Source organism: Artemia sp. Qi Xiang Cuo, chromosome 3 (genome assembly GCF_049724085.1).
Source record: "Artemia sp. Qi Xiang Cuo chromosome 3, ASM4972408v1, whole genome shotgun sequence".
NCBI classification, from domain to species: domain Eukaryota; kingdom Metazoa; phylum Arthropoda; class Branchiopoda; order Anostraca; family Artemiidae; genus Artemia; species Artemia sp. Qi Xiang Cuo.
The window spans coordinates 19,968,417-19,975,533 of NC_142796.1; positions in this window are offsets into that span (position 1 = coordinate 19,968,417).

Genomic DNA, 7,117 nt, shown 5'->3' on the forward strand with positions numbered 1-7,117 from the left:
AAAGTCTTACGGCTGGACTCCTAACTAAACACTACATTGGATCATTCACGGAAAAAAAAGACCCAAATGTGTTCCACTGACAAACCGTCCTTCAATCATAACCTTAAAAAAAAATTTAAAATTAAATGCCTTAAAAAAGGAGAAATTCTAGAAATAAACAAATTAAGGAAAAATTTAAAGAAGCAACTTCGTCTGGCTGTATCAAATTTGTATAAAAAGAAAATAAATCACTTATGCAGTACTAATCCAAAAAAATGGTATGAGGAAATAAAATTTATATGTGGCAAATAACCTATACAATTAAACTTTAACTTAAATGAACCTCCTATATAAACCGCAAACGACCTAAAACGCCACCTTAGTTTGATTTTCCGACTTTACCTACACCCTGAATCCGGGAAGAATCTCCTTCCAAACCTCTGAATATAATTTACCGATAATTAAAAAATCTGAGATTACAAATAAAATCCAAAAATTAAAAAGAACCCGTATCTGTCCCCTAAATATTCCGATCGTACTCCACTCATCGTAGAGCCACTGGTAGATATTTTCAACGAGATCACAAAAACAGTTGAATTCCTGGCTCTTTGGATACAAGGTTACGTAACTCCAGTTCCTAAAAAAGGTGCCGTGGTCGATTTTTACAAATTTAGACCAATATCATTAATACCTCTTTTTTCAAAGCAGCGTCAATCATTTTTATCTGACTGGCTCAAGGTCTCAATTGCAGAACGTATTGAAATTCGACAATTTGGAAACGTCTCAAAAGTGTCAACGTCCCACTATCTAGTACATATGTATGACAAAATACTGAAAAACCTAAAGATACCAAATACCTGGGGCCAATCTCATCTCAGTTGACCTAGAAAAGGCTTTTGATTATGTTGACCATAATGTTTTAGTTGATAAGCTTTCCCATGAATTCCAAATCGACCCCTGTCTGGTAAAAACTACCTCATCATTTTAAGCCAACGATCTCAAGTGGTCAAATACATGAATACTTATTCTCAGCCTCTACCAGTCTATAACGGAATACCCCAAAGTAGTATAACTGGACTCACCTTATTCAGTGTTATGGTAAACAATTTGGCAGAGGATGTTCCCTTACGATGGAATGTTTTGGATGATATGACTCTACTAGAGATCGCCAGGAAAAATATAAATGATGATGATGTTGCAACAGAAGCCCTCAAAAATTAAATATAACTAAGCAAGCCAATATTTCCCTAGCTTTCCTTAAGCATTTGGCAAAATATAAATGCCATGCTTCTCATATTTTGAAATTTTACATATCTTTTATTCGCCCAACTCTTGAATAGGCTTGCCCTCTATGGCACTTCTCACTAAATAAAAATCAAACCAAAAGGCTGGAATCCGTCCAGAAAATGGCTTTAAAATAATCGCACGGGAAGGGAAATTGCCTTACTCCTACTTCTTAAAAAAGCTTAAAAACAAAACCCTGGAAAATAGACGACATGATCTGTGTCTCCGTTTTGGTGGTAATGCGAGAACCAACATTCGAATTGAAGACCTTTTTCCGCCTCCCCATAATCCTGAACGGAAGCCTCTCCAAAGACAGGCAAAAAATCCCATCCCCATCCTAGAACCTGTAAAGACTAAAACAAAAAGATATTTAGACAGCTTTATACCAACCTTCACTCAAATCCTCATCACCTCCAATGCCTCTTAATAAATTATTTTCTATACTCTTTTGACAATCTTGTTTTTTTATGACTTATTATATTATATGCCGTTTTATGACTAAATTTTTACCTTTAATGTATGACCTGTTTGATATGACATTATTTTAGCTACTTTAATATTTTTCTTAATTGTTTAATTTCTATTTGTCTGTATTTTGTCTCTTTATATTTCTTAATATTTTCGTGTCTCTGGTCCGAATTTAATTGATGTGCTTGTGATCGTTGTTGTGACACTTCTTTTTTTTGTGACACGAACTTATATTCGGCGATTTATCGCTCGTGAAAAGTTTTAAAAATAAATATTATATTCTATTCTATACTTGTTATACTTAACTATGTTACGTCGTTAGTTGGTTTCAAAGAGTCTAGTTTGGTCTATTGTTTTCTATTTAAAATAAAAACAGAAGAAACAACATGAGCATGCGTCCAATACAAAACTAACCAAAAGCTCACTCAAAAGCACATCTAATTCTGTCATTGTCTATAGTTTGAAAATAAATTTAGAATTTTCATTCTAGAACAACTTGAAAAAAAGACTGTTTTAAATAGAAGACTGTTCTGAATAGATAAAATGTTTTGAATAGCACTGTTTAGATTCAGTCTAAGATTTTGAGTTTACTTGGCATTATTAAAAAAAAAACCGTGCTTGGCCGTATTAACTAATGCCTCGGAACTAGTATAACCGAAATTAAACGCAAACATAAAAATAAATTTCAAATTAAGCGTTTGTAGGAGTTTGCTCCGAGCGCTTCTGGGGCAAATTTACATAATTAGACACAACTTGTGCGGTCAATATTTTGCTTCTAATATATTCCCGAATTATTATTTATGTGAAAGATGAATATCTCTCCTCTTAAATAAGGAAAGTTTCCGGAGGATCAATTTCCTAAGCTTAGGATCCCAGTTAAAATTACAGAACAGTAATTTATTTGAACTAAAAAAATGAGCCAACGTTTATTTGACCTAGTGGAAAAAAGAGTGGGCAATATTTGCTGACCTTATTCAGCTGGTTAAATACAAGGGGAAAATGGATGGGGAAAACTGGTTTACATAGATTTCTTTTCCCATTGCCACCAAAAGCTTGATAGGATGTTCGAGAAAGGTAAAGGCTCACGTAACAAAAACAATTAATAGCTGGGAGCCAACTTATTGTTTAATAATTTAGTTTGGCAATTCGAGAACTGTAAGGTAATATATGCTGAAGTAAATGATGTCTCTTTCGTTTAGAGAGATTTCATTCTGAATTATCGTGATTTCTGTTTTTCAATAGGAGTGTCTGTAAAAGCAAACATTTGAAACTTAATTTTAGAATTTTAGCCATTCATTAAGCAAAAAGTTAATATCAGTGGTATATTAAGCTACAAAAGGGCTCTGTGTTTTTCATTTTAAAATCACTCCAGAAAAGTAGCAGTCGGTCTCCAGTTGAAAAAGAATTCCTGTTCTAAAGGATGTTTCGTTTGTGTGTGTGCGCGTGTTTGTGTGTGTCTGTGATATATATATATATATATATATATATATATATATATATATATATATATATATATATATATATATATATATATATATATATATATATATATATATATATATATATATATATATATATATATATATATATATATATATATATATATATATATATATATATATATATATGTGTGTGTGTGTGTGTGTCTGTGTGTTTAATGACAAAATTAAACACATAAAGAGCTCAATTAAACCAAAAACGAGCGTACAATAAATATCCGAGTCAAACTCAAAATAAGGAAATATTTACATGAGCAGGGCTGACAGCCCCCACACCTTCTTAAGATTAAATAAAAAGAGTTTCTAAGTACTTTCATTAAAGCTAACGCTTTTTGGTGCTTTTAAAAAAGCTTCTTATTGTTCTAATTAAACGACCCTTGTGTTTCAGGAGTCGTTCTTAAAGGATTGGGAAAAAATTCAAACTGTAGCGCAAAGAATGAGGTATTGAGGAGTGGGCAATCCCCTTCATATGCGTAATAATTTCTCTTCGTTATAAGTTTTAATGTTGCTCCTTACTTTCAGTTGAAAAAACTTGTTTTTTTTTATTTCTTGTTGTTTTTAAACAATACCAGGAAATCTGGCCCCACCTCCATTGAGAAATCCCCTCTCCACGGATATATCATCTCGACAATTCAACCACGGGGAAAATTTATCCATGACAATTACCCTTAACAGTTCCACGCGTAAAATTGAGACGAAAAAGAGAAAGCAAGACATACAAAGAATTTTGTATAGGAATGCAGGCAAATTTCCCCAGTGTAAAATTTCTCCTGACAAGTTCATTCCCTGGAAACTTCCCTCCCCGTGGACAATTCCCCGTGGAAACCACCCAGCAGATAATTCGCCCGCCCCTCCCCCGAAAATGCATGCGTACTTCCCAATAGCAATTAGTATACGTAAACAACGGGCACATTTTATAACTTAAAGATCTTTCCCCTAGGGCTCTGAGAGGGGGGGAGGTCATTTTATATCCAAAGGTACAGTTATTGGGGCTCTTAACTATGATGAACAAAATGGTTGTCTCAAAATTTCGATCAACCGGTTTTGGGAAGAAAAGGGGCTGAGTTGCTCCCCAATATTTCTGGAAACCTAAAGAGGACACTAGAATTTTTAACTTCCGTTCAAATGAGCCATATCTCGATATACTAGGACCAGTAGGTCGATACGATCACCCCTGGGAAAAAAAAAAACACGAAAAAACAAATAAACACGCATCCGTGATCTTTCTTCTGGCAAAAAACGGAAAATTCCACATTTTTCAGATAAAATGTTGAAACCTCTGGAATAAGGTTCTTTGATACGCTGAATCTGATGGTGTGATTTTCATTAGGATTCTTAGATTTTTAAGGGGTGTTTCCCGCCTTTTTGGAAAATCAGGGAAATTTTTTCAGGCTCGTAGACTTTAATATGTAACACTAAACTTACTGAAACTTATATCTTTGGAAACAGTGATTCTTCTGATATATCTATTGTTATCAAAATTCATTTTTTTTTAGTTTCGGTTACTATTGAGCCACGTCGCTCCTTAGTTCGTTACCACGTACTGTTTGATCAGAACAAAATTTACACTTTATTGAAAACAAAATACATTTTAAATGTTTCCTTACTTTGACTTTAATAAATAAAAGACTATTGAAACTTTAAGGAATGAATATTATGTTCTGGAACGAATATTCTAAGGAATGAATATTATTTTCTGCTAATTATGTTCTGGTCTTAAGAAGGTATGGGGGCTGTTAGCCTTACTCATGTTAATTTTTGCTCGTTTTGAGTTTGATTGGGTTATTTATCGTAATTTCTGTTTGTTTGAGAATTCATTTATTTATTGAAGTTCACCTCGCCTCCCCCCGAAAAAAATTCCTTGAAGATTTCACCTTCATGCCTTTAGGTATAGTTGTAATATCAGTAGAAGTGACCCTAAAGGCCCCAGGACTCACCCCTGCTGCCACCTATAACTTTTTTAACACCAAATAAGGGCATAGAGTCCCTGGGGAGAACACGTGGTTAATGGGGTCAATGACCTCTTTTTTCCAAGGTCGATTTATTTGTTGTTGTAAGTGCACGCTCTCAGCGAATGTTATGATCCAGAAATAGTATTTGTTATTGTTGTTGTTTTGGACATGTACATGCTCGAGGCGAATGTCAAGGTGTCCAGAAATAGTATTTGTTGTTGTGGATAAAATTGTTCAATGTTATGAGTTTCCCGGAAACAGTTGGATCACGTGTTTCCTTCTCAGCCAATCAGAGGGCTTTGTTTACATAATAGCGGTGGGGGGAATACAAAGAAAGGATTTTTGTTAGAGTTTTATTAGTCTGTGAATAGAATTCAAGGAGTGAGAAGAAGAACAGTCTGACTTTACTCTTTTGGATATATATTTGTGATGCCGATGAGTGGAATGTTTACTCTATTAGAAGTTGATAGTTGAGTTGATGATAATAGAACAAGAGCACCAAACATTGCGGTGGAAATTACGAAAGGTTCACGGCTTTGTCTGAAATGGGATGCAGTATATGCAAGATATGTGATATCCTTGTGCAAATTTAAAATGGAGGATCAATTATGATTTGCCGCTAAAGTTGATATAGCACATCTGAATAGACTTCAATGTGCTTTAAGTGCATTGGTGAAACATATTGAAGACAATAAACAGTATCGTTAATTGTACATGCTCTATATTATTGATGATGTTGTTGTAACTATTCAATAAAATTGTTTCGAAATCGAAAATGTTCTCTTTCTTTTCTGGTTATGGCTAACGAATCAGGGTCAGTCTAGAGTCAGCAGTCGGAGTGAAAGGACTGAAAAATGAATAAATTTGAGAAAGAGAGAATTAGATCAAATCTAGTGTTTATGGAAAAACGTTTGATTTTGGATGATGATTTTCTCGAGTTATCTCTTAAACGCGGGATATTCTCTTGTCAGGGAACAATTGACAATATAATGAGGAGTGATTCTCCCCCATTGGACTATTGTATGAAACTTTTAAAATGTGACTCAAATGCTTATACTCAATTTATTGATATATTAATTGGAACAAAGCAGAATCATATTGTAAATATAATTTTGAAAATATTGCCCATGGAATCAATATTGATGGCTCCCCCATCACTCGAAAGAGGTAACGTAACAAAGTTCTTCATCTCTCTCCCATGTCGCTCTCATTGACTTTTCGAGCGAGGATGATCAGTTTCGTTTTAGCAGTGAGTGAGTTGACATTGGAAACAAAAAAATGTTCTATATATGTCCATTGTGCTTGTACACTCTTGGCAGTTGGACTCAGTGTGAGAATTGTACAATTATTGATGACTATGATGAAAAGTGTAAATTATGTAATCCTTGCAAATTACATAGGGGCTATGCAGTACAAATTAAAGGATGTAATTCATGTCATGAGGAGGTGTGTGACGCACTCTAGAGGGTACCCGTCATCCAATTGTCACAATGATAAATGTGATCCGTGTGAAAATACTTATCCTGAATTTATTGGAAAGAATCCTCAACGCGACTTTATTTTATAGCTACAAGATTGGTCTCGTCACGAAATTAATTTATTTTGGGAAGAGGAATCTAGTCTACGATTCAACTGGTGGGGTAACAAGACACTCTGGTTTCTACGTCATAGCTACAACGACACCACCTACTATGACTATAAACCAAGTGATTTTTATTTGGCAGTTACCGAATGTGATTCACCATTTGAAAACATTGTATGTGATATTGCTTCAAATAGACAGATTGAAACTCGTGAATTTCATAATATGAATGCAAATAGTATCATTGACTATACAAAGAGATATGACAAGAGCGAAGTTACATTGTACTGCAGAAAATGTGACCCTGACTTTGCAGTCAATCAAGATCAATATACAGTGAATCCAAATGATTT